A 27,575-nucleotide genomic window follows, 5' to 3' on the forward strand; every position below is an offset into this window, starting at 1 on the left:
TATCACGTATCGGAACGCGATAACAAGCGCTTAGACGGCCCACGTGAGCCCCCATGAAAGATGACGTGGCCACTGTACAAGATTATCACTGCGCAGAGAAGCCGATCGTTATATTCCAATTGTGTTATTAGACAGGAACAAATGAAGCGATGCAATTTTACGCACATGTAGCGCCACTGCCTCTTCGCCTACCATTGTATCAAACGAAGTGACGGCGGCAGCGAGAGTTAATATCGCGCGCATTTGCTCCGGGGCATGCGGTTTGCTAGAAGTGAACGGTGTGCTTAACATCTCACGCTCGTCAATGTCAAAATAGAAAAACAGGCTACGTTCCCAAGAAAACGAGATTACTTACCTATCTTCGGAAGTGCGGCTGCGACTGTTTCGGGGTGCCTTCTCTCCAACAGGCATCATGACCTCTGCCGCCCAACACATCAAAAGAACCAGGCTCGCACATCAGTAAAAGACTAGTAGCTGGGTGAGCCAACCACTTCAACGGATAAACGTCCCACGTATCGTCGTTAAAGTATTTCACTAAAATGTGCGTCGTGATGTCCGAAAACAGAAAAATACTTTCATCAAGAAGCACGAGGCGCGAACCACCACACAACTGCAACCGAATGACTGAGTTCGAAAGCCGTTCACAGCTTCACTATCGTATTCAGTTATAAAAACCTTTCAAACGCAACATAATGACACTTAAAAGCCACCAATTAATTAGCAATAATTTTTTATCAACTAACCTTTATAAATTTTTAAGAACAACCTCATTTGTAGCGTAAACAATAAATGCTACGAAAAAAAATGCGACTACGAAACTAGCGGTAACCGTGTGTACTGTTGCAAAAGTGTGCGCAAAACGAAGCTCGGTTGCACCCGCTTGCGCGCACACATACACACCCGAACGCTACCTTGACGTTTGTCGCGCCACCTAGAAATAAGGATTACTACTAGTTCTGCTATTTTTCCAAAAATAAAGCATCTAAAATAGTTTCTAATGCCTTTTGAGATGACGACGTGACAAGGAAGGTATGATAAGAGTCCGTTGCCTGTATTTCTTTCATTTCCCTTTGGTGTTCTTAACTGAACATACGAGACCTGCAGGCTTGGGAGACGAGACGACGGCAGTTCGGCGAGGCTCAAATAAAACGCGTGCTTCTTGCAAGGCGAGAGACGGGAGCAGCCGCAGATACAGCGATTAGCTGTGATACTGTTGCGGCCGTTGCTGAATCTGAAGCTCTTTGAAGTCAACTGTGATCCCGACGCGAAAGCCATCAGACCTCACCATTTTATATGTGCCTGTGGCTGCTAGCGACAATCTAAACCGGATCAACCGCCAAGCCACATCTGTATCGCTCGAGGCACTCGTTCCGGGTCAGATCAAAGATATAAGGATCAACGCCCGTAAGAACATCCTCGCTATAGATGTCACAAACCGCAGCGCGCTAGACATTCTAAGCAACGTTAAGGTGCTGGATAGCATCAACGTACGCTGCTATAAACAAGACCATCATGACTCTACGGCCGGCGTTGTGTATGACGTAGATAATTCCATAAGCGATGCTGACCTGCATATACTCATCAAGCCGGCGACAGAGGGAATTGCCATATTGCAAGCCCGTCGCCTGGGAAACTCGCAGTGTGTCAAGTTAACTTTCAAAGGAGACAGCCTACCGTCCCACGTCAAGGTCGGTCACTTCCGACACATTGTACGGCCTTTTGTGCCAAAGCCGCTTCAGTGCAGGAAATGTCAAAGGATAGGGCACGTTAGTGCGGTTTGCACAAACGCTGCCGTGTGCTCCCGGTGCTCTGGGTCGCACAGCTCCGACGCCTGTCGTGCAGAAAACCAAAAGTGCGCCAATTGTCAGGGCTCTCACGATGCAACTTCGAAGAATTGCCCACATGTGAAAAATGAGGCGAAAGTCTTGAGGCAAATGGTCAGGGATGGTTCCTCGCACAGGGAGGCTGCCGCTAAGGTGCGACGTCGACGTTCACGTCGCCGGAGTTCTAGGAAACCCACTGCTATTGCTAAGGATGCACCGCGTCCACTGACAGTCCAGACACTTCCGCATACAACTAACAATAGCAGCAACGACGTTCCTCAGCAGAAAGTCTCCAATCTCATTGCCTCAAGCGAGGAGTGGCCGCCATTGCCACGGCTAGATCCACCAGCGGAGCGACAAGATGTAGCACGCTCGCCGAATCATGCTTCACCTTGTGGCAGCAACCAAGACAACGACAAACAAGTTGTCACCATGATAAGGGCCCTTATGAACACGCTACGAGCACTACTGACTGCCATACACACTCCGGCGGCTCGAGGCGCACTTCAAATACTGGATGCCCTGTATCCGGTACTTTCCGGTCTTGAGAAGTACCATGGCTGCTCCTCTACATTCGTTCCTTAAAGAGGTCAAGGAAGCGTCTATCTTCCAATGGAATGTCAGAGGCATTAAATCGCGCATTTCGGACCTTCGTCCGTTTGTTTTTAAGAACAAATTTCCAATAATTGTCATTTGTGAACCAAACGTTGAGAGCGCCATCCGCCTATCAGGATATGAAGCTTTCATGTCTGCCACCTGTACCGACCGCAGCAAAGTCATCGTTTATATCAGATGCGATTTCACATATGTTTTACACCCAGTGGCACCTGATGACAACAATCAGTATGTGTGTTTGACTATAAAATGCAAGAACGTCGCACTCACGCTCATAGGTGCCTACATCTCACCTTCGAGTCGATTTGACAGCGCAAGACTAGGTGGAATTTTAACAGCGACATCTGGACCATGGGTTATTACCGGCGACTTCAATGCGCATCATCCGCTATGGGGAAGCTTAAAGATGGACTGTGGAGGAAGACGTGTACTATCCTTCGCGTCGGACCATGAGCTCTGCTGCCTAAATGATGGCAGTCCCACCTTTCTGCGGGGATTGACATACAGCAGCTGCCTGGACTTGACTTTTGTTTCAAGATGCCTCAGTGCCAGTGTGAAATGGTTCACGGACAACGAAACGTGTGGTAGTGACCACGTTCCAACGTATGTTAAAATCGACGGCATACGCAAGTCACACTCTACTACAGTTCTTCATCACATCGACTGGCCTAAATACACGTTGCTCATGGAGAAGAATTGCCAAGAGATCCGGGACTGTCTGCCTGGCAACATCGAGAAGCTAATGAACGCCGCTGCTCAAGAAGCCACAAGATCTTTTAGGCCTATTCCTAAATTCTCTGAATTCGAAGCAGAATTGGAGCGGCTTCGAGCAATCCGCCGTCGCGCGGAAAGAAGGTACAGGCGCACCAAGTCCATCTACGACCTAAGGGAGGCGAGACGCATACAGAAGAAGATCCAGCGTCGGATCAACGCCCTGCAGTCTCTAAGATGGAAAACCTTCTGTGATACCCTTGATCCGCATAAACCCCTGTCACATATATGGAGAACAGTGCGTGGTCTTCGAACATCACCGCAACAACGCCACCCCTTCAAATGCCTGGCTCTCTACCAAGGTCGCAGAGAGCTCGACGTAGCGGACGACTTCTGTGTCAAGGTCGCTGGTCTACCGCCATCGTTCGCTACACATGATCCCCGTGATGTTCCAATCTCGCGGGATTCTCGTATGGACAATCTGTTTTCCATCGAGGAGTTGCAGGCGGCGTTGGCAGCGTGCAGACGTTCCTCATCGCCTGGGCCTGACGGGGTGACATACGCAGCTCTTGGAAACCTCGGTCACACAGCCCGGCATGCACTTCTAGACGTGTACAATAATTCATGGCGTGAAGGAGAAGTTCCAGCTGCATGGAAGTCCAGCCGCCTTGTGCCTTTGCTCAAGCCAGGTAAATCACCCCTAGACGTGGCGTCTTATCGTCCCATTGCTCTGGCCAGTTGTCTAGGAAAGGTGATGGAGAGGATGGTGCTGACGCGTCTAGAGTGGTATCTAGAACATTACAAGTTATATCCTGACGCTATGGCAGGCTTTCGACGCGGACGCTCTTCTATAGACAACGTCATAGATCTTGTCTCGTCTGTTCAGCACGAAAAAAGCCTCAGGAAGCTGTCAGCGGCGATGTTCCTGGATGTTAAAGGCGCATATGACAACGTAACCCATCAAGCCATCCTGGACGCCTTGGGTGATGTCGGCCTAGGCGGCCTTGTTTTTCGGTGGATATCCAGCTTCTTGAAGGACAGGTCATTCTTTGTGCAAACAGAGGACGGTGCGTCATCACAACGCAAAACCTACCGAGGCGTACCACAAGGCGGAGTCTTGAGCCCCACTCTATTTAACCTGGTGCTCATCGACATGGTTCATACCCTTCCGGAATCCGTCCATGTGTCGATCTATGCAGACGATATATGCATTTGGTCATCAGGAGCGACGCGTCCTCAGGTGCGCGCCAGACTTCAAAAAGCGGCCACACTAACATCAGGTTATCTTCGAGCACGAGGTCTGGAGCTGTCCTGCGAGAAGTGCTCTATAGTCGCTTTCACGCGTAAAGCAATGAAACCATACGTTATCAGAATTAATGGACAGCCAATTGCCTACGAGAAGACGCACCGCTTTCTAGGAGTGATAATAGACCGAGACCTTTCCTGGAGTCCTCATATCTCCTACCTAAAAAGGAAATTAGTCATGATAACCCACGTGCTCAGATTTCTTGCGGGAAAGTCATGGGGTGCGTCTGTGAGTGCGATGCTCCAACTCTATAACGCACTGTTCCTCGGTCTCCTGCGCTATAGCTTACCTGTACTGGGTGGGACCGGCAAGACCAACCTCCGTGCCCTCCAATCTGTACAAGCTCAAGCTCTGCGAATTTGCCTTGGTCTTCCTAGATGTGCGTCCACGGCAGCAACAATAGCCATCGCGCATGACCACCCTATCAACACGTATCTTCAAGTCGACACTTTGAGGATGCATATCAGGCACTTCGCCCGACTTCCATCGCATCATCTCGCCTCCCTTCCTGCCGCTCGACCTCGTTCAGCGTTTAGCAAGATTATTGCCGCCAACAATGGAACTTTACCGTCAAACCTCACGCCTGCAGCACGACCATCTCAACCGCTGTGGTGCCTCCATCCACTCCAGGCTGTCCTTGTTATTCCCGGTATCAAAAGGAAAACAGAGATGTCAACTTTTGCCCTCAAACAAACCGTGCTTTCAGTGCTACATGAACAACACAGAGGACGCATCCACGTTTACACTGACGGTTCTGTATCCTCTAATAGTTCAGCTGGAGCAGTGGTGATTCCCACAGAGTGCGTCACCCTCAAGTTCAAGACATCTCACATTACATCATCGACGGCTGCAGAACTCGCAGCTATCCGTGCTGCTCTGGAGTTTATCGTTCAGAAATCATCACATTCATGGTCCATCTTATGTGACTCAAAGGCAGCTCTTCAGTGTCTGATGTCCCCTTTCAACCATGGACCTAATGAGCAACTAGTCGCAGACATCCGACTACTCCACCATCACGCAATCAACAAGGGACACAACATCATCTACCAGTGGATACCGGGTCACTGTGGAATTTCAGGAAATGACAGTGCGGACGACGCTGCCCGGTCGGCTCATGATGGCGCCCAGATTATACCCATACCACTGTCAAGAACAGATGCAGCCACAAGTCTTCGCTCCCTCGCCCGCGAGCTTACACAAAATCTGTGGAACACCAGTGACTTCACGAACGCACGTCTCCACAAATTGGATCCACGTCTGCAACTCCGCCTACCACCAGGGTTGCCACGAGCGGAAGCAACACTTCTGTGCCGCCTGTGGCTCGGCGTGGCGTTCACGAACTCATATTCATTCCGTATCGGAATGGCCGACAGCCCTACTTGTGACACCTGCGGCTGCGAGGAGACGATTGAACACCTCCTTTGTGACTGTCCCCGTTACGCAGTGCGAAGAACAGTGCTTGTGACCGCTCTCGCAAAACTGGACAATCGCCCCTTTACAGAGGAAAAAGCTCTAGGACATTGGTCCAGACGGGCTTCGGCACTGAAGGCCTTAAGGGCTTTGTTGAAGTTTTTAAGGACGTGCGAATTGTGTGACCGCCTTTGAACGTTGTAGAGCGTAGTTTCGCGTTACTCTGTGAATTTTCTTTTTTTTCTTTTTTTTTCCTCTTCTTCTTCTTTCTCCTTTTATTCCCTTTACCCCTATCCCCAGCACAGGGTAGCCAGCCGGTACTTACACTGGCTAACCTCCCTGTCTTTTCCCTCCTTTGTCTCCTCCTTGAAGTCAATGGTTACAGCGGCTGCGCGCTGCGATCTCCAAGCGCGTTCGTTCTTTGATCTCTAGTACCACGCACATGGGGCTCTTGCATTGCCCAGGGGGCGCTGCGAAAAAAGGTGCTAAAAAGCGCCCTCTGTGCTAAAATGGGTTGTACCAAGCTCGGTAGTCTGCTTCGGCAAGCACGTTTACAATATGGACCCGCCACTTTCAGTTGTGCTGTTTCACGGCCTGCAGCGAATATCGGGCGCCGAAGATTTTTTCAAGGGTGGCACGCTTCGTAAAGGCAAGAAATTATGCAGTGCCGAATACGTGTACGCCGTTCAAGAATTAGGCGGCGAAGTTTTAGCACCGTGTCAATCGCAAGTGAAGCGAGTCGCGTACGAAGTGGAACTTCAGGTAAAGTTTACACGCTAGCTGCTAGATTCAGGCGCACAAACGCGTGGAAATCCTTGCTATAAATGAACCCACAGCAGTGATGTGTACGGAACTGCTCGAGCACACGACGGCACGCGCCGCGATGTACGATCTGCTCGAGCGCACGATCGTACGCGCCGCGACGGCAGCGGTATTTCGACATGCCGCGAAACGGGGGGCCTCCTGCAATCTTTGTTGACTGCATGCCGCTAAACAAGTAGTTATGCCTGCGTTATAGCAGCGACCATCTGTCCCTTTTAATAACTGGTAATAACTGATGCATTGCATATGAGCTCGCACGTACGTGCGAATCGCGCTGCAGCGCGAGCTCGTGCGCTGCTCGCTTGATGTAGGTTTTAATGACAGCGCTCGAACATCGATGTGCTGCAATCAATACTGCCTTGCTGCGTGCCTCGACGTGCAGGGTTGAGATCAAGGATGAGCGCATTTAACTCTCTTAACCTGTGCTGCTCGTAGTGGAGTAGTGAATGGTCATCGAATGAGCCCGACCATTTGTGCTCATTTGCACACACCTGGTCACTTCACCACTTCGCATCGATCGAATTGTTAATTGTCGCTGTGGCCAGGTCTCGAATCGTGAATTACCAGCCATGCCTCCTGCTTTGTCGGTCTGCTGTCGGGACTGTAGGTGCAAAAGTCCGAACTTGAAAGAAAACGGTAGAATCTGATGTTGGGATTCAGGCCTTCTTGTTCATGGCAGCCCACGACGCAGAAGTAATGACGGTGACGCCTTTTCGAGGCTGGGCTAGGTCTCTCCGGATCGGCGTCACCGATTCCTTCTGCTCCTACCATTACGTCCCACGGCACACGGAGATTCCGTTTTCGTTAAACTATAGGCTGCGGCGAGCTCGCAGCGTGGTCGGCGTGGTCCGTGAGAAGTGACGAGCCTTTTCGCACTCGCAACAGGGCAGAAAAAAGTGCGAATCGCCGCAAAACTCGGCCTAGAAACGTGCTTCGCCACAGCCAGGGTTCAACATAGAATAAAGAACCAGCTTGGTTCAATACGACCCAAGCTGGTACGACCCAGATGTCGTTTCCCGCGCCGCCACCAGGCGCCGCTACTATACCTCAAACTCCAGCGCAAGACGCCCATTGGATAAAAAAACTATATTTCCTTTGCGGACAGAGGGTACGTCGTAGGAAATTCGAAGACATCACCCGTGTATGTTTGTAGCGTGTGTGCGCTTGCATCATACGGTTCCCACAGCGCGTCCGATGCTCGAAGGTAGCGTCGTCGCCTATCGGCACCTGTCTTATCGCCGGCCGCGCTGCCGCCGTGTCTACTTTTGGGGAACTCCACATGCGCGTAGTCACCGTGTTTGCAAGTGAATTTCGCATTCTTCTGCTCCCCGAAACGTGCTCATTTCGGATCGTACCAATGGTTATGTCATCTAGTGTATGTTAAAATGACGATGACATTTGTACAGCGGCGAAGAAATAAATCGTTATGAACTTGGGCGGTCATGAATCTAGTCTAACGTTGCAGTTTTTACGTAGCGAAAATGGCTACGAAAGTGGGGCGGTCCCGGAGATAGGCGCTTCAAAGCGCCAGCTGCAGCGACAGCACCAGGAAGTGGCACGCGGCGCACGCGCCAAGCATTTCAAGCTTACTGGCTTTCGAATGAGAGGAGTATGCGCGCGCTCGTGGCCTATTGGTTAGAGTACCGGGCTCGACGGCCGACCTTCGAATCCACCCCATCGGTCACACATTATTTTCTTTTAATGAAAGCGAGGCGAAAGAAGAACCTACCTGCCGCAAAGTGACAGGAATGAGGTTGGAACGCATCTCAATAAATGTTTCGAATGTCTTCATATGCGAGTCCTAATTATTGTATACTGGACTCAACTGCTACACAACAAAAAAAGCAACTAGAAAAATCAACACAGATTACCCAATAAATTGTTTATTGAGAACACTCAACGGTAATATTGTTGTGCAGGGGTTGAGTGAACTCAATTGCTCTTGAAAATTTGTTGAAGTCCGTTGTTTCAACAATTCCCAACAATATATCAATGGTTAATCAACAGTCATTATTGTACGGGTGGGTAGCTGAGAAAATTTGATCTTGGTGTTCACACCAACGAAGACCATGCGAAGTGTTTTGTGAATTTTGGGCCCCAGTTGAAGGAGACAGTACCTTCCAAACGACTGCACAGTTCTAAGAGACAGACTACCTACGCTTGGCCTGTAATGAGGTGCCTTGCGCTCTTCACTACTCCACAAGTCTAACGCAATGTTTAATGGCATATGCATGTTCGCTGCCACTTATTGAGCACATTCGACAAAATAGTCGACATATATTCTCATCTTTGTGCCTTAATTGAAGGCTTAGAAAGGCGGCCTTAGAGTATTGATTGCGCTTAGGTGACTGCCTTCACATAGTTTACTTTGTTAAGCCGTGGAGTTGAGACACCCCCCCCCCCCATCTCTCTCTCTCTAACTCTCACTCTCTCTCTCTTTTATTTCCTGCACGTTTTATTACTTTAGTATGGTCCCACAGAGGTTCTTGCACGTAGGTCTTCAGAATAACATACTGCTACCTCCAAGAGTTTCACTAAAGCTCTTTCAAACTAAGAGAACAAAGATTCGCTTTCCATTAGGAATATCGCAAGAGGTGGCGCGTACTTCACACGACTGTCCGTAACTTTGTTTAACGCTGACGATGCTTGTGACGAGGCGTGTTATCTATTGTTATGTTACGGGCTGTCACACGCTATCACATATACTAGTTAAATAATTAGTGGGCGGCACTGCCTCTTTGCGTGTCTTTCTTTTACACTTTCTGGCAGCAGTTATCAGGAATATTTTTCGGAAATGCACGCCACTCTACTATGACGGCAAACGAACATACAGCTTGAGACCGATAATAAAGTTTCAAGTTAACTTACCTTGCAATATGCAACGAATGGGTAGCGGTAATCCAGATAACTCCGCTCTGCAGGACACGTTGAAGTGCTGGTTGCCGCGCACACATATCATTTTAGCCGAAAGAGGACAGTGCATAAAAAGGAAAGGAAGTGACGCTAAAGTTATCAGACTTAACAGGTTTATGCATACCCTATGTGTTCTGTACAAGTGAACATTTTCTTCACGCGGCATCCTGTTCATTCTTACTTCACATGCCAGCATTGTCGTTCTCATATTGACTGTTTCCAATATTCATGTTCCACCCCCTTTACATGTGCAAGCCTATACACGTTAAACAAAGTGTAGAATGTATGAACTATAAGTGAAAGAGCATGCCAGAAATTAAAAGAAAGGACATGAATTCTGAACCCTCAATCGTGAATGCGAAGCTGTTTTTGAAGGCTGTGATTTCCTCGAAAAAATACTTTTTGCTTGCTTTTGTTGTTAGGTAGACTGCGAAGTGTTTAAGACAGCATTGCGGTAGATAGTTGGCATTCAAGCGGTGCGATTGCCGGTAACATTTACAAGGCTACGTTACAACGGCATGAGCGCCTGTGTAGAGCGCTGCTCCGCGCGAGGTCGAAGGTTGTTTTGTGGCCGGCTGCGGCGGTTGCATTTCCATGGGGGCAGGACACGAAAATGCGGCACGTTATTTATGGACACTTTTTCGAATTCCTGGGCAGTCGAAATTGCTCTGGATCCACCACTACGGTGGCCCTCATAGACGTCTCATCACATATTTTAAATTTATTTTTGCTGGAGTAGAGCGGCTATTTATTGTACTAGAACAAATCAGAGCTGTCGGCAATGAGTCTGAAGAAAATTACTAACTTTCACAGCTATGAATTCGAAGTGAAAAGTCACCCGCTGTTATTATCTTGCAAACACCGCAGTCCAAACACAGGTCTTGCCAGGCAGAGGGGCCCAAGGCGAAAGTCGCAAGTCCGAGATGTGACGCAAGTGCTAAGCGAGAGAACGGGTTAAGGGGTAGGAGGGGGGCGGGGAAAAAAAGGAAAGAGCAAGAACCACCTCCACTACTGGGTGTAGGCACGATCGGGTCGTTTCGAGAGCTGTACGTCTCAACGTCACGCGCTCGCTTTTTAAGCTTGCAGGACGCGTGCTCTGGCTGGCGATTCTCTCGAAAGACGTGTGCACTGTCGAACGCGAAAAGCCCTTTTCCCGTTATGCGAAGAAGAAAGCAAATGATAGCCGGAAAGTATGCAAGAAGCCGGGAGAAACAGCTTTACGTGCCGGCGGAAAATCGCAGCGAGCCGTTTTGCGGCACCACTTTCGCCCTCCCCTTCCCCCACTCCCCCCGTGCCTGCCTTTCAACCTGCCTTTCTCTGCGCCTAAAAATGCACGCCCGCCGTGCCGAACTCTGGATCGCCCGTTCACCGCCAGCGCCCGTCCTTTACTGCAAGTCGAGGCTTGGAGCGGTTTTGAAAACGGCTCCTGAACTGCCAAAACGAGGAGAGGAGTAATGCTTAGATAGAAAAAAAAAACGAAAGAAGAACGAGAAATGAGGCACATTTCTTGTTTCTATCCAGGGTTCCTTAAGATGCACTCCGTTTCACTATAGAATGGCAATCCTTCTTTCCTTTTTCTAGCGGCCATTATTTTTGAGAATACAGTTCGGAATGAGTGCGCCAGTATACAGAGTGTGCGCGTTTGACTTCTCCATTCCGTGCGCCCATTCTTACCGTCTGATCGGGACATTCTATTTACAAAACCACTTTAGTGTCTACGGAAATATCTGCAGTCGAAATGAAGAAAGGAGAAAGACTCCGAACAAAACAAATATTCCAAGTCTCGCTTGAAATGATATTTTAAGTTCATATTTTACGTCAAATGACGGTTACAGTGCCGATTTTTGTGATAGTATATCTGCAGAAATATGCAATTAGTACATTTGTCTACTTCTTCTTTTCAAGTACTCCTGATGTTTAAGGCATTGAATGTACCAAGCACTTGTGAACTAGATGCTCACTAGTCGCGTGTAAAAAGACGTGAGTCAGCACCGCTCTAAAGGCAGTGGTAGTACATCCTAACGCTTGATTTTAGGCCCAATGAGTTTTCTATTTTAGGTAACTTAGATTTATAGCCAGTGCAAAAAGGCAACATAGTATCGTAGGGCAAACTGCAGAGTTTGTGCGGCTGCTTTGGAACTGCATGAAATGGCTCAACAATTTGATGGCTGCTGGAACATTTACTTGAGTGTACCTTGAAGAGCCTCAAGTTCTGCTGCTGTCCGCGTTGTAATTTGCGAATACTTAAACTGCATAGAGACGGCGTGTGATGGAACAATTACTGCTCCGGTAGAGCTGTTTGAATTGGTGGAACCATCCGGGTAAATGTGTATGCGGTCAAAATAACACTCGTTCAGGAGAAGCAGCGACAACTGCTTCAAGGCTAGCGGTGTCAAGTCTGCCTTCTTAGCAATCCCAGGACTTTAGTGGCACACGTGAATTCGCTGGAGATACCACAATGCCGATGTTGGGCGTTTCGCAGGCTTGAAGCAAGATGGTGTCGAGTTTTTGTGTCTTGTCACAATGCCACAGAATGTAGCCTGTGGTTTTCAAACTGGCAAATCAGCTAAATGGTGGGATGGTAGCCGAGAAAGGTGTTGAGCGTGCCACCGATGATATAAGTGGTGATCGGGTGCCCCTGTGCAATGACAAGCGTTGCAGCTGTCGAAGAACATCTCGGGAGGTCAAGACATGTCCGAAGTGCTTGGGCTTGTACGCTCTGCAGTGCAAGGAAATTAATCTTGCATGTGCTGGACAGAACAGAAAGACTGTATGGAAAAAATCCGAGAAAGAAGTGTGGTGTATAGCTGCAACGTGGAGCGCTGGGACGGTCCGAACAATTTTCCAGCTAAGAATTTGAACATATTCGCAATGCAAATGAGCTTTCTTTTCATGCATGAGACATGCGGACTCCAGGTGAGGTCACGATCCACAGTAACGCCTAAGAACCTGTGAGCTTTCTTGTACGCGATTGAGTGGCCCTCGATACAGACCGGTTAAAAGACACCGGTTTTCGTGTAAATGCCACTAGTACACATTTTTCTGTAGAAATCGTCAGACCTTGTCGGCGAAGGTATGCCGCTGTCAGAGTTGCCGCTTTCTGTATTCTGGCGGGCCCTTGTTGTGTTGTCGCGGCGAACGCCTAGATGCAAATATCTTCAGCGCAGAGCGATACATTAGCAGTCTGCGACACCCGCAGCTCCACTGTCGATACGGCAGCTACAGCTACGGCCGTTGCTGTTCTGTACCTCTGGAGATACATGGCCCTTGAGTGGTTCAGACGCCATCTTTCAATTCTAATGGCAGATGCCGAGGCTGAAATTTCGCAAGGGGGAGAGCTTAACAAATGTACTTCGAGGCTTGTTGTCCATTTCATTATCTGAAACCAACGATAGAAACATTGTCTTGCTTAACGAAATTCACGCGCAATGAAACCGTCGCCAGAGAATAGCCTTGAAAATGCGAGCATCATAATGCGCTGTTCAAACGACGGGGAGTCGAGGCTATGAGCATACATAACGAATCTAAGCACGACGCCTTATCCACTTACAGATTTGTCGTACATTACGGATACGCCAACTCGAGTCTCGTTTTGCGAACATAAAGAACCAAGGCCCTAAAGGAGGTAAAGAAAAATAAACAAATTCTCAGAGGGAGGACTGAGGATGAACCAAAGGAGGCGGGGGAGGGGGGTGCAGGAGGGGAGGGGCGTACGATTCTTTGCTCTCGGCAGCAACAAACGACGACGTGGAAATATAATTCCTCGCCCTTTTCTGCGAGCGCAATTCATTTCCGGGATGGCTGGGACCTAAAACGCTGTTCGACTTCGCCGATCCATCATTCGTTAGAGACCAGCTCTGCCAAAGCAGGGGAACGAGCGGTCTTGTGGCAGGAAGCCGGAGACGAGGCGGCGCGGCAAAACTCGTCGGCCAGTGGTGCTCGTGCAGAGTGGCGGATCCTCGTCCTTTGTGCCGAGGCATAGTTCTCGGCTTGGCCCTCTCTGAGCAATTCCTCGCCGCCACGCTTCCGCCATTCTCGCTGGCAGGCTAACAAAGGAGCAGCCCATCGCATCTATACCGCTCAGTGTGAACTCACGCGGTGCCGGGGCTTCGACACGCCGCTACTCTGCTTCAGGCACGTTATGTTGCAAAAAAAAAAAGTGTCGCTATATGACTCACGCAGAAACGTCAAGAAGTGCGGATTTTGTGTGCATGTCATTTGATTCGTAAGCCTCATCTTAGAGATCTATTATTCTCGGCCGAATGATGTTATGTTTCTGTGCACCTGCTGGGCGTGTGTTTCGCGTCCTCCAGTGCTCTGGCCTGAGGATCCGCGGTCATTGAGCAATAGGCAAAAGTTTATTCGCTTGTGGGCTTTTTTTTCTCTCTTTCTTGTTGCGCATTAAGATGGTTTGCATGTCCAACAAATCTTTCGTTTCTTTCTAATACGTCCTGAGGCTTGGTGTATACGGTCACATCTCAACGACTGTCTCTACGGCCAGCGACTCAGATGGCTGTCGCGACATTCTCAGGCGAAAGCGGCTGCACTGTCCCGCAAACGATCGGAAAGAGCGGCCGAGCAGGAAGCGTTGTTCATGGCGTAGCCCCGCAGTATATTTTGTGTATTTCGGCGCCGCGCGGTCGTTACTTCGTGTGGTGCGGCCACCCATCCATGCGCGTCGCTGCTGCTGGCAGAAAACTTGGAACCACTCTTTTCAACCAATGTAGTGATACGCGTCAGTGCGTTTCGTATTCATAGCTTTCGTACCAGAGACTTTCTTTAGTTGCGCATTCTTCGTCTGCCTGTTCGTAACGCTTCTTCTCGTTCCACACAAGCGATTCAGGACGATGTCGTTTTCCATCTTTCTTTGTATCGTGCTGATACCAGCAGTGCCATATTGCATTGCCGTCCCTTATATCTTTATTGAAATAATCATATAATCAATAAACTTTAATGTGTCGTACAAGGCCGCCCTCCCCTTCTTCAGGTTCGATGAGAAGGTAATTAGCTTGCGGTCGCTCGCCTGCAACTAGGCTTCACTAAACGAACAGCGGCCAACGTAGCTTAAGTGTACAGTAGTTTGAACACTCAGACCGCAACAGCATTGACTATAAGTGTCTACAAACACAACTGCGTGGGCATAGTTAATGTATTGACTTTGTCCTTCCTCTCTCACTTTTCATCCTTCTTCCCTCTGCGTAGGGAAGCAAACGAGACGCTTGTATCTTTAATTAATAAAAAAAAGTAGAAGAGATTTAGTCACCTACAATGTTTACTGCAACTTCTTTTCATGTAATAGTAATAACAATTAAAAAATATTGTGATACAAAGAATATCATCACAGGTGCAGAAAATCTAGAGCGGAGTTAGGAGAGTAAGTGTAGCTCACTTCCGCTGTCTTTCCTTCCTTCTTTTGCCATCTTTCTTTTTTAATCAAGGGACGGTTGGGGCAGGGGGAGGGGGTGCGTGTTCTGGAAACTTCTGTATAGTAATAGCACTTACTCATCAGTCTGCGTTTTGACGCCACAACATTTTCCTGTTTGAGTTCCTCGATGAAGGAAATCTGGTTGATAAGAGGCGTATTTATGAGGTTTCGACGTCTTGTTCACTTGGCGCCTTCAACTTGCTTTATTCATTCTTCCAGATGACTGAGTAACGACGTTCCTTGTGAGGCTGAACCACACACCAAAAGACGGAGATTCACTGGTAGGTGCACCGAATCTTACTAAATATCAGTTACATCGAAGTATGTGGCATAAGCCCCGTTTACATGGATGCGACAGTGGCGCATCGCATTTCCAAGCGCATTTGGGAAAGGTGATGCGACGCCGTTTACATGTAGCGCCTTAACTCTCGCAAAAACGTAGCGCACATGGTGTCGTATAAGTGAAGTGCAACCGACTTCCGGTGCAACTGGTTTCCGGTTGTGGGCCGAGTGCACGTTGGTGGTTGAGTGCCGAGAAATAGACAGTTTTAGTTTAGCGTACACAACTTATAGCGTACGCTATACGCTATAGTGTAGCGGACGCGAAGCAGCGCACGTTTTTTGCAGCTTTAGCCGGCCAGCGAGATCTTCGGATCTCGGAGGCCATTAGTCGTCGTTGCGGCTACTTTCCGACTATATCGATAGGTAGCGCTGACATCTAGAATGTTTCTTTCATTAGGCTTCGCCTCGTTCGAAACGAGAAGCGATCTCGAAAACACCACAAGGTTATCCATAATACCCTGTCGTCGAAGCGGCCTGAGACTAAGCGAAAGCCGTTTACACATTCATTTGCTGCGAACGAAGTGCATTTTACAAAAGCAACGCCAAATTCATTTCGAAGCGGGCAGCCGGGACCGCCGCCATGTTGTTTGGCAATTCCTTCCCATCATTCCTAATGCGACGATCCTGCGTTTACATGCTCCGCGAGAGTCGACTCGCGCCCGTAAATCTACCCTCGCCTGGCGCATTAATGCGATGCGCCTTTCTAGCGCATTACTGCTGTTTACATGAATGTGATGCGCTAGAAATGCGATGCGATGCGACACTGTCGCATTCATGTAAACGCGGCTATACATACAGAGAGGGAGTGTTTACATGTAACAGGGTTTATTTCACAGTGATGATGACATGCTCACCAATCTACTGGAGCATTGCTAGTCCTTAGATATATCTAACATATGTGCCTTATCTGAATTCAGGAGTAGCATCGGCCGACACAGTGTCTTGCGCAGTTCCTACATTCATCGCTTATCGTATACAAGGTCACTAGCCTTATAATAAAGCTAGGGACCTTATAATTCTTCTGACGCCTTTTCGTCAGGCAGTTGGTAGGTACGCTTCTGTGCGTCCCGTTCTCTTTGTAGCGTCTGTTTTCGCGCGTTTCAAGAGTATCAACGGTAAACCGCAACGACTTGCCCAGCAACTTGCCCTTTTCTGTCACACGAAGATTGCATGCGGGCGCAATAAGAGCGCCAAGGAATACGACGACCATCAAGTGAATGCCAGGGCCTGCCGAAAATTCCGACAACGCGAGGTAGCCCACAGTCCGACGAGTGAGCTCGCATGACTCAGTCACCGTTCACAAGACATGGGTTTGCCCCCAAGCGCTCTACAACCTTGTCCTGTAGGGTAACGGCGTCGTCTACAAAAACGCTGCTCAGAAAAACCTCCATGGCTGCCATCTCTGATCCTGCGACCCTCTTCCCAGAGGGCTATCTTGAGTGGAACAGGCCATTTTAACCAATGTTAGAACAGGGCATACGGGATTACGTACGCACGACGTCATTGCCTCATGAAAGTAATGCAATGACTTTGACAGCCCGCCACCACCTCCGATAGGGAAATGCTTTGCATGCGCAAGGTCGGTAACCCCAAATGTTCACCACCTGGCGTGGGAATGACAAGTACTAAATATTTCCGGGAAAAGTGCTGGTCTAAGGTGGGGACTTCATCCGAGGACTGGTACTGGCCACGGGCTAATGTCAAAGAGACACGTAGCTCGTTATAGAGCTTCGCATGTGAAGATTTCATAGTGCCTCAAATGTGTATCTTAGAGTGTATCATTAGTTTAGAGTGTAATTTTCTTTCCACAGTGTGTATCATTCGTTTCATTTTGTTGTGTTTGTCAGTAACATGCCACGTCATCTGTACTGAATGCGCCCGAATGGGCCCGAATACTCACCCTAGAGAAATGCCAGCGCGAGCTACACCTAGCCCAATCTCTCTTTCCCTTGCCCACTATCCCGAATTGGCCTCAATCACTCATTTAATTATATTATGCTCTTTCTCTAACATTTATTTGCCTAAAATTCCACGTAACTACTTAGACAAGGTTAGACTTACATGACACATATATCAAAGTAGCATTGCGACGTCTGTATGAGAATTACCAGGTCTGCGGCGCAGCCCAGATGAACAATTGGTAGCAGAGATGAGAATGCGCTATCATCAAGCGGTGGACACGGTGGACAATGGCTACCTGGGCACTGCAACATCACTGACAATGAATGTGCCGACAAAGCTGCCCGTGAGACACAAGGTGAATGTGAAAGCGCCTCGATACCATTGTGGAGACTGGACACAGCGCGGCACGTCAGTGGTCTTCCCCATATTATTGCTGTAGAAAAATGGAACACACCTTATTTCACCAACCTGCACCTATATGCCATGGACCCGCATATGAGATTACACGTTTTTCCTGGTTATACCTCTCTCTCTCTCTCTGTATGAGAAGGTACGCGGATAATATATAAACCTAAGATATTAGTACTTTCCAAGAAACACTTTAATGCGACATGCGCTTTCCTCTGCAACCCTGGTGTTGGCCACGCGACAAGTACCTTTTCCGCGGTTAATGACCGTTTATCTATTAACAGTGAATCTGACCTCAGTGTTAGTCTTGCAGTTTCGTCTCTTGAGCACTGGAGACGAAAGTAATACATATATAATCGTCAGCTTGGACGGAAGGGCGCTGTGGACTTGAGACGCATTTTATACCGCTCAGAAAGTGCTGCCTGTATGCCGTAGCAAGCCGCAGGCAGTGCAAATAGGTCTCGAAATTTCTGTTATAGTAATGATTTGACAGAATTGACAGCTTTATACACGAATTTATGAAGAATCTTCCGAACGCTTAGAGTGCTGATGAAAGCAGGTGATTTTGCTCAGACGATCAGATATCAGTCTCAGGAGTAGGCGGACTTTATTCCAATAAATAAGCAGATTATGTGTCTTCGTTATTGTGCGCCCGCATTGTAGCTGCATCCACTGAAGTGCTACCGGAAATATTATTGTGTTTTGGTGCCTACTAAAGTGCTATAACGAGATGTCTCGCTTTACATTTTTGAGAGTTGCTTAAGCTTTCCATAAAATAAATGTTTGCGCAATGAATTTTGTCAACATTCTTTAATCAGATGAGTACCGCTTGAACATCAATACAGATATTGCATTTCTGAGTTTTTTTATACTAATGCTCTAAATTACTCTCAGCAAAATATGTCTTGTACTTATTGTTTCATCGGCCAATAAATGTATTTTCGGAGTTGTCAGCACCCAAGGATGGGAACTAATATCCACTTTGAGGTATCCAAACTTCTCTGACAAAGTTAGACGGTGGTGAACAAGCTTGTGAACTTAGTTCTTGTATCTTCCCCTAAGGACATGGTTTAGTGGATGACTTTCATATTGCCTTAAAACGCGGTAAGTGTGTCGATAAGTTCCAACCATTGCTATTATTGGAAGAGGCGGGTGTCGAGCTTCAGCGATAATTGAAGTTCTCGAGTATACTTATGTGCTCTTTACACCTTAAGTACAAAGTATTTCGAGATACTAAGTCAGTATATGAAATAGTGATAGCTAGAGTGTGAAGCGTGATGCTGATACTGTAAATTCAATGCTTCCATGAGAGAATCTATGCATAAGGCAGCTAGTGGTTTTATTCTTTTTTTTTAACTTCTTTCCTGAAATACACTTTCGGCCCCGAGTCAATACATGAACCTGGAGGGAACAGTTATTCGGCTATAATGCATGCAACTAAAAATTTATTAGCCGTAAAAATGACAAATTCTCATCCTAGGCAAGATAGGATAACACCCTTGCAAACGTCATTTTACACGTGTTTACGTTTTCTGTATAATATAGTCCGCTGCTTGAAATAATAAACCAGTTGTTAGTCTGCGCTCGTGTTGTGTTCTTCCTTTCGTCCTTGTCCGGGTTGCGCTGCCCACCCACAGGAATATGCTCATCCTAGGGATGTTAGCACGTTCCTCCATCTTTCATCTTAGCGCATAACAGGGATTTAACATATTAAATTTATTATCGTTGCTCATCTAACACAAAACCTTCTATGGAGCTAGCTTCTTGGACAGCAGGTTGTAGTCCGTTGCGTGGAAGCCACCTGGAAAGAAGAAGAAAATGACATAGGCCATCGCAAAAATGGGTAGCACAAAAATCTTACCTTTAAGGAAAGCAGTTTGTAAGAAAAAGAAGAGACCAACGGGTTTCTCTGCTCAAATGCGCTTTTTTAACTAGCTGCGGGACTGCTGCCAAGTGAAAACAGCACACTGCAGCCATTCTTTTGACAAATGACAACGAATTACGGTTTGACGCATGGCACGCCCCGTCAACCAGCTAAGTGTTCCGTCTCATGACGTGTGCGAGAGAGGCCGCACGACTGGCATTTCCGCGGTTCAGTGGTCGTGCGCGTTTCGGATTGTTTCGGGGCAGCTTCTCTGCCACATGGGGGGGAATAAGGTTGGGGGGTGAACAGCGCGCTACGCAGTTGTTCGACAGGCGTGAAAACCTCGATGCCGTTTCCGCACGAGCGTGAAATTTTAGCCTCGGAGTGCGCGCTCGTGACCCGGCCTCACTCGCGCAGACAGTGACGCGTCCAGGGCCGTCGTTGTCGGCACTGGAAGGCCTCGCGCCCCTTTTTGCCTGACGGGTGCGATGCGACTGCCTCGTAGCACTGTCGGCCTGCAAGTCGCAAACACGGTCGCTATGACATGCGGGCACAGGTGTCGGTCGCTGCTGCACGGCTGCGCGATGGAAAAGCACTGTGTGGAGTTGCATCGAGCGATCGTGCTACTAGCATGGATGTTGGTTGAGAGTGGTGGACAAGTTGTGGCCTTCTAAGCTATCTTTTGCGCAGCACCTAACGAACGACGCTTCAAGGCCATAGTCGTTTGTCCTCGTCATCCTCGTCCCATCTAAAAGTTTACTTTTACTTCCCACTTCTCTGCTCCTTTACAGCACTAGTTTTTCACAAATACAGTCCTGTGAGAAGCAGCGCTTTTGTGTTTCATGCAGCTCACAAAGAGAATTAGCGCAGCTGCCATCCTGCCTCGCGATCAATTTTTTTTTTTATTGAGATGAATATTAGGAGAGGTTGGCGCCTTTATGGTGGCACCGGCTACTCCTTGTCACTTGGCAAAGGAAAACAAGATTGCGTAAAAAGGGAGAGTAGCGACACGAAAGATGGCACTCAGTAGAACACTGGATGAATAAAAAATATACAATCCAACAGTATATGAGTCGCAAAGTTCTGTGCATAAGTCCAGTCCACGTACGCATATATAAAGTCAGACATTTAGAACAGTCATAACACTCAACACATGTAATGCACTGCAAGTACAGAACAGAACTATACATATTGCATAAAAGTTGCGATCGCCTCATAAACCAGTTATGAATCACGAACAACGTTTATGTTATTCATTTAGCGCATTCGGATCATCTGATGCCTAATATTTTCCCAAAATGTTGGTCTCCTCTAAAAACTTTTTCAGAGCAAGAAGCGCTCTTTTTTGAAGGCCCGCAGTTGGCCATGGGCCAAGTATTTTTTTTAGAGTGAAAGGTCTTCTGTCTAATATCAACAAATTTGCTTGCATGCAGTACCCTTCTTTGTGGATTGTATTTAGTGCACTCGAGGAGAAGATGATGCACATCTTCGTCTGTATGGCCACAAGAACACTGTGGACTAGAGACACGTTTTATCCTGTACAGGAAGTGTTTAGTGAATGCAGTACCAAGACGCAGGCGGTGTACCAATGTTTCAAATTTTCTGTTGTCTCTTAGATTTCCCGGCATTGTTAAGTTTACACGTGGGTCTATAAAGTATAACTCAGAGTTTTTAGCTTGCTGATCAAACCAGGTAGTTTTGCTGAGGCGACAAGAAATCTGTCTCAGGAGCAGACAGACTTCACTACGCAATAGAGGAAGATTGGTTGTCTCCACGTTATTGTGCGCCCGACTCGCAGCTGCGTCCGCTGCAGTATTTCCAGGAATATTGCAGTGCCCAGGTATGGCGGTTAAACTGGGCATGCAGTACTTATTTGACCCACATGCAGGCGACAGTTTCTTCGTTAGTTTCCTCCCACCCTTCACACACGCTCACTTACTGAAGCACGCTTGTGAACGAAAAGAAAAAGCGCACGCAGAAGAATGATTGCGAGATAAAAGGAGAGCCGGCTGAACGCGACGGCTGACCACAGTGACCTGTTGATGTTCGTGCCACACAACACTGAAGCTGGGAATCTCTCGCCTGAGAGGCGTGAACAGATGCTGATTAGCCTTAGCCGCCTGCCAAGTGGCCGTCTTGGGGGTCATGACTTCGCAGTGACAGCTGCTTAGCAACAAGGGGTGCGATGGGATTTTCTGCGCATTTGCAGCAGTGCGAAGCCGCCTTAGTTTTGACTTCACTTCTTGCTTTTTGATAGCTGGGGAGGTGACGGGAAGCTTCTTCTGTGCTCTCGCGCACGTGCGTGTATGATTTTCAAGCCTATAAGTGCCATATTGTGCATGCTATATCATGTTGACAAAAATAAAACATAAATATAGGACAATGCCAACATTTCGTTGCTCACGTCTTCATGAAAAAAAAATAATAATGAATTCTTTCCTTGATTCATTTATTCATCCATGCAAGGTGAGTGTTCAAGGGGACTGAATTAGGAAGAACAACATCTAGACACGCGTATATGAAAGGAACATACGAGAGTAAAATATTCATGCACAATATGAAAAAGAAAGGCACGTAAAATAAGAACTAGAAAGCCATTGCTATTAGGTTCTAAAATATTAGAAGGCAGTTCATGTTGCGCTAAACGAAGTACATAAACAAAGAATATACAACAGATACATAAACGCTATGACAACTTCGTGTTATGTGCAGGACATGGAACTTCTTAAAATTTGCCAGCAACAATTCGGGTGATATTACAGTACAAAAAAATTCGAAGACACCTAACCACTTCTTATGAGTTGTGAATGCGAAAGCAATAATGTCCAATTGAACACCGCTGAACAGTCTTTCATATTTTGTGCTGCGAATAATCTTTTCGAGTTTTGCTGCGGGGGTTTGTTATTAATTGGTGCGGTTTTTTGCACAGTTTCTCCATTAGCATGTTTGCTGCAGACCGGAATCGTTTGAACTATATTGCTAAGAAATCAAGGCACCCGCATGCCACCGACGTCCTGCGCTACGAGAGACCGAGGAAGCAGCAGCCAACGAGGCATCGTCGCGACGCCGGGGGGCGTCGTCTCACGGTATCTGTTCCGTGGAGGTGCGCTTGTGACGTGGCGTCGCGGTGATTCCCTCTCTCCTCACGCAATACATGGTGCGCTGCCGAAGCAGCAGGTGTTTCGTTTCGCCCGCTATGTTTCGTCGAGGCCCGAGGAAGCGAGCGCGAGCCAGTGTCGGGAGCGCGCGAGGTGCACTCGGGACGTGGCGTCGCAGCCAGTGGGAATTTAGGTGCCGTCTCGCTGCTACAGACGCCGCCGGCTTTATCGCTCAATGGGCAATTTGACGCTTTCGCATCAAAGCTGTCTGCCTAGTGCTTTTTGGTGATAGCAACATTACCGTGGTAAAATAGATTGGTCGCACCTAACGCGTTATATTTCATTACTACAGTCTTGTGTTGGCTGTGCCTTTGCGTAAAACAATGTCGATGACCGGATGTATTTAGTACAAGAAATATATGAAAGATAAGAAGCTAAAAATATATTTTCTGTTTGCTACCCTGAGCAGGAGTTGAGGAATAGGCTGGCATCTTTACGAATGTGTGACGATTTAACACAGGCCAAATCACTGCATGCCGAATTCACTGTTTAACGTGAGTGATACGGCTATTAGGACACTATAGCGCCAACGGTAAGGTTTGGTTGACGCTCGATTTCATCAGTTGAGGAAGCTTCGTCAGGAGCCTACAGACTAGAAGCCTGTTCAGCCATGAGACTGACTAAGGCTACTTCAGCAAATTTGTGCATGTGGCTGGTTACGAGCAGAGTTCTAACTAAAAGGCCCATACTTAAACTGCAGTGTGAGTAATGGGGACAGTGCACGTCCGGCAATAATTTAAAGAGTAGCCTAAACTGCTGTACATAGAAATAGAATTCCTTAAGATTTCAGTGGATCGGGAAGTGCTGTTAGTAAAAGGCGTGACATTTATTTTTAATAAGGACACTAGGGTTTCCCAGCACTACTAAATGTTAACAAGGATGTGCAGCATACATTACCGCTTCCTGAATGGATTAGACGAAATCTGAAGTTCTACAAGGCTATGGTGCAACAGCAGGTTACTCAGGAAGCTGACGGATGTCAGAAGAAATGTAGTTTGGCGATTTATCACCGTATACTGAGCAGAGCAAAAGACCGAATTTCTGGTACTAAAGATGTCGCAGTGCCCCTAAATGAGTCATTAGTATCGAAAAAAGCATATGCTCAAGGACATCACTTCACATCAACTTCTTTCATTATGAGCGCGCCATTCGTTCTTGAGTACTCTAATTATATTGTAGCTTAATTTCTAAAAGTTAGTGATCACATGTCATTTACTAGACAGGAAAACAAACTGGGGTGTTTGCCTGTAAGAAGCTAGATTCTTGGTAAAGAAAACGCAAGGGCTACTGAACTCGATTAGGCGACAAAGGTGTCTGCCGTCGTTACAAACTTGCTACAAATGGGTCTTTAATGACACAAATTTATCCAACCTGTAGTCAGTGGGGATGCAAGAACATAAGTGGCAAGTTTTTATCACTATACAAGTAGCAAGCTTCCCATTGCTGACAACTTCACTGTCCCAGAGTGACAGTATATTACGCGTATGTGGGAGCTATCCTTTTTTTTTACCGTCCTGACAGTGCGAAACTAAAATACACAGCAACCGTCGCACGAGGTACATCTGAATATTCTTCTCTGCTTAGTGTCGTCCGACGTTAATAGGCTTGTTTAGGCAATAACTCATTTTCGTGAACAAACGTTGATAAACGTTATCGGTAAAGCAAAAGCTTCAATTTAAACTGCACTGACTAAAAGTATGCATGTGAACCATCAATAAAAACAAAACAAAAAGAACATCAGCTAAGCCGTACCTTTTAATGCACATAACCAGTGAAAGCCAGGCAGTGCTCACTTCTTCGTTGCAGAAGGCCAAAATGGGGTCCATCTTCACGCGCCCGCGAGGTGCCATTAGCTTAATGGACGTGCGTCGCACGAATTCTAGCCAGCGATTAGCCACGAGCGGTCCTCGGCAGACCTCAAATGACCTCTCTTGCCAAACACGGACGCATAGAGACATTCCTACAAAAACCTGCGCGGTCGTCATCACCAAAGCTGCATTTGCACATGGATCCAGTGGAACGATGCAGCGTTCTCCGAGTTATAAACTTTATATCAGCCACCGAGGGGTTGGGCTTTCCAAACGTTCGAGGTCACGACAGCTGACCTCTGTCAGCTGTCGTCTCACTCAGTTTCATGATTTCCCGGTACCTGTTCCTCCATTAATTGAGAGTGAGACGAGTAATTAAGTGAACGAGCACATTAAACAGGTACCGCGCCCGCGAGAGAGAAACAAGCTTTAATGATATGCTGCAGATGTTAGCCTGGCTGTTCACCTGACATGCTAGTCCAGGTGCTGGGTGATGAATATGACACACACACGCACACACAAACGCAAACACACAAACACACACACACACAAACACACACACGCACACACACACAAACACACACACGCACACACACACGCACACACACACACACACACACACACAAACACACACACGCACACACACACAAACACACACACGCACACACACACGCACACACACACGCACACACACACACAAACACACACACGCACACACACACGCACACACGCGCACACACACACACACACACACACACACACACACACACACACACACACACACACACACACACACACACACACACACACACACACACACACACACACACACTATACAAATATTTACAAAGTTTCGTTGAAACTCGTGGTCCGCAAGAAGGTTAGCAGCGCTTTCGGGGTGCTTAACGCGCACGTGTTGCGTTGCCATGAGCCGAGAATGTGCCGCAACTCCAAGCTCGAGTGCCGTCGCAGATGTAGTGCCACCTTCAAAGACTGTCTCTATGACGCGGAGTGTATAGCAGTCGCACAGACCGTTTTGCAGGTCTGCAGGGGCGCTGCATTAAAAGCACGTTGGTGATTCCATCAGTTTAATATTGCACTTGAAGTAGGGCATGTAGGCAGTTTTGGTTTTGTCTGTTGAGGCCTCGCTGCATGTAGAAGGGAAACGATGGATCAATTTTGTATGGAGGCCCGTACTGATGACTTGCATCTGTCTAGAGGGATCTCTGGAAACGTAAAGCGTGTGCAGAAAGCAGTGTCACCACGTTTAGCTTTGGAAATATGGTCAGCCTGGACGTTGCCTTGTATTCCGCAGTGGGCTGATAACCACTGTATCACAACGCTGTGATCTAGCCCGCAAGCTTTATTGCGTAGGCGTCTAATGTCCATGACGGGTTGCTCCTGCGTGTGGGGCGACTTCAGGGACTACAGGGTGCTCTTGAGTTAGTAAAGAGGACACAGTAATGGTTTAGGCACGAAATTAAATTATGGAATTTTACGTGCCATAACAAACGAAGCGTAGCGCGAAAATCTGCAAGTTACGCATTCGTCGATGTCGTTGTGTGACACATATTGAAACTGATGGTGGTGGCCCCCGATGGGAAAACTACGATTTCATAGGGACCCTGGTGAGTTGCTGACCCATCGGTATAAATGTGTACGTGGTTGGCGTACCTCTCGTGCAAAAGGAGTGGAGTTAGTTGTTGAAGAGCAGCTGATGACAGCTCAGATATATTTTTCTGATTCCCGGTAGGATGAGGTGCGCTGCAGGTTTAGCAAAACACCATGGAGGAATCGATGGCTTAGTTGCGAGGGTGAAGGCTGATGGAAAGCGGGTGTAATAATCCAAAATTTTAACACAAAATCAAGCCTGCGGCCTTTCTTACGGTAGTGTTGCAAGATGATGGGAACAGGCTCGGAGGAAGTGCTTCCAGACAGCGCTTCCACCGCAATGCGTGTTTGTATTTGATGGTCCCGGGTGAGTGCAATAGGCGCCACTCTTGATGCGCATTTCGGCAAACCAAGAGGAACTCTGAGAGCCCGAGCGGGAGTAGCCTGTAGAGCACGTATATTTGTCCTGCAAATGTTGGTCAATACGGGCAAACTGTATCTCAAAAAGCCGCGAAGCGGAGCCCTGTACAATTCCATTATGGCGTGCACTGACAATCACCAAGTCTCTTCACCCAGAAGTCTGAAACTGGGATATAAAAGTACAACAAGTAGAAGTACAACATTGACGTAGTAGGAGCATAGCTGTCAACGTGTCTGGCGCAAAATGTTAATAGAAGAACGAGGGGATGTGCAAGGGTGTTTTGACGGTGCTCTTTCTCTCCGGCTCCCCTTTCTTCCGTAAGCGATTGCGTCACACGTGCACAATGAGAGCGCGATATTTCTGCTTCTCTATGACTGAAGCGCCAAGCCTCGCACCACTCCAAAAATCATACCTTGCCATCAGTGATGCTATGAACGCGACGTTGAAGTCACTTCCATTTTTAATGTTCCATCTCGTCTGACTCCAAGGCAGCATTTGATCAGTGTCTTATGTCACCGTTTTATCACGAACCTAATGAACAATGCGTCACGGGCATTACATTGCGTCATCACCACACAGTTGAAAAAGAACACAACGAAGCATATCAGTGAATACCAGACCATTGCTGCATCCATGGTAACGATCGTGCCATCCGATCGTCCCTGATGATATCCATTGTATAGCACTGCCACTGTCGAGAACCGATGCAAGGCCTCGCAGGCTACACCAACAGGCGTCGCAGAACCAACAGAGCCAACAAGGCATCGCAGGCTAGCGCGCGAGCTTACGCGGGCGTTATGCAACTTGTCGGAATTCGCAAGCACTTTCCAAGCGTGGATCCACCTGGGATATCAGCAGCAGAAAAAGCGCTTCCATTCCACCCTGTTGCTTAGCGGGACCTTCGCAGACGTCTATTCATTTTGCATCATATAATCGCCGACAGCCTTACATGTGACAACTGATACCGCAAGCAGACTATTATTTTTATTTGATTTTTGTTTAGAAAGACCTCACAGGCCTACGAAGAGGCAAAGGG

The 27,575-nt window shown here is 47.7% G+C and overlaps 1 protein-coding gene and 1 long non-coding RNA gene across 6 annotated transcripts in view; one reads left to right on the forward strand and one right to left on the reverse strand.

Annotated features, from left to right (window-relative positions):
- LOC135899974 (irregular chiasm C-roughest protein-like) overlaps positions 1-27,575 on the forward strand; it is an 872,345-nt gene that overhangs the window by 160,133 nt on the left and 684,637 nt on the right. For 4 of the 5 annotated variants that reach the window (XM_065429388.2, XM_065429389.2, XM_065429392.2 and 1 more), the window contains exon 2: positions 15,245-15,306. The exons of the other annotated variant lie outside the window; for it this stretch is intronic. The gene's annotated coding sequence lies outside the window, so the exon portion shown is untranslated. The remainder of the gene's footprint in view (positions 1-15,244; positions 15,307-27,575) is intronic. 5 annotated transcript variants of the gene reach the window in all.
- LOC135899977 (uncharacterized) overlaps positions 19,352-27,575 on the reverse strand; it is a 322,265-nt gene continuing 314,041 nt past the window's right edge. The window contains exon 4 of the long non-coding RNA XR_010563761.2: positions 19,352-19,478. This is a non-coding gene — a long non-coding RNA (uncharacterized lncRNA). The remainder of the gene's footprint in view (positions 19,479-27,575) is intronic.

The sequence above is a fragment of the Dermacentor albipictus genome, chromosome 4 (genome assembly GCF_038994185.2).
Source record: "Dermacentor albipictus isolate Rhodes 1998 colony chromosome 4, USDA_Dalb.pri_finalv2, whole genome shotgun sequence".
In the NCBI taxonomy this organism is placed as follows: Eukaryota; Metazoa; Arthropoda; class Arachnida; order Ixodida; family Ixodidae; genus Dermacentor; species Dermacentor albipictus.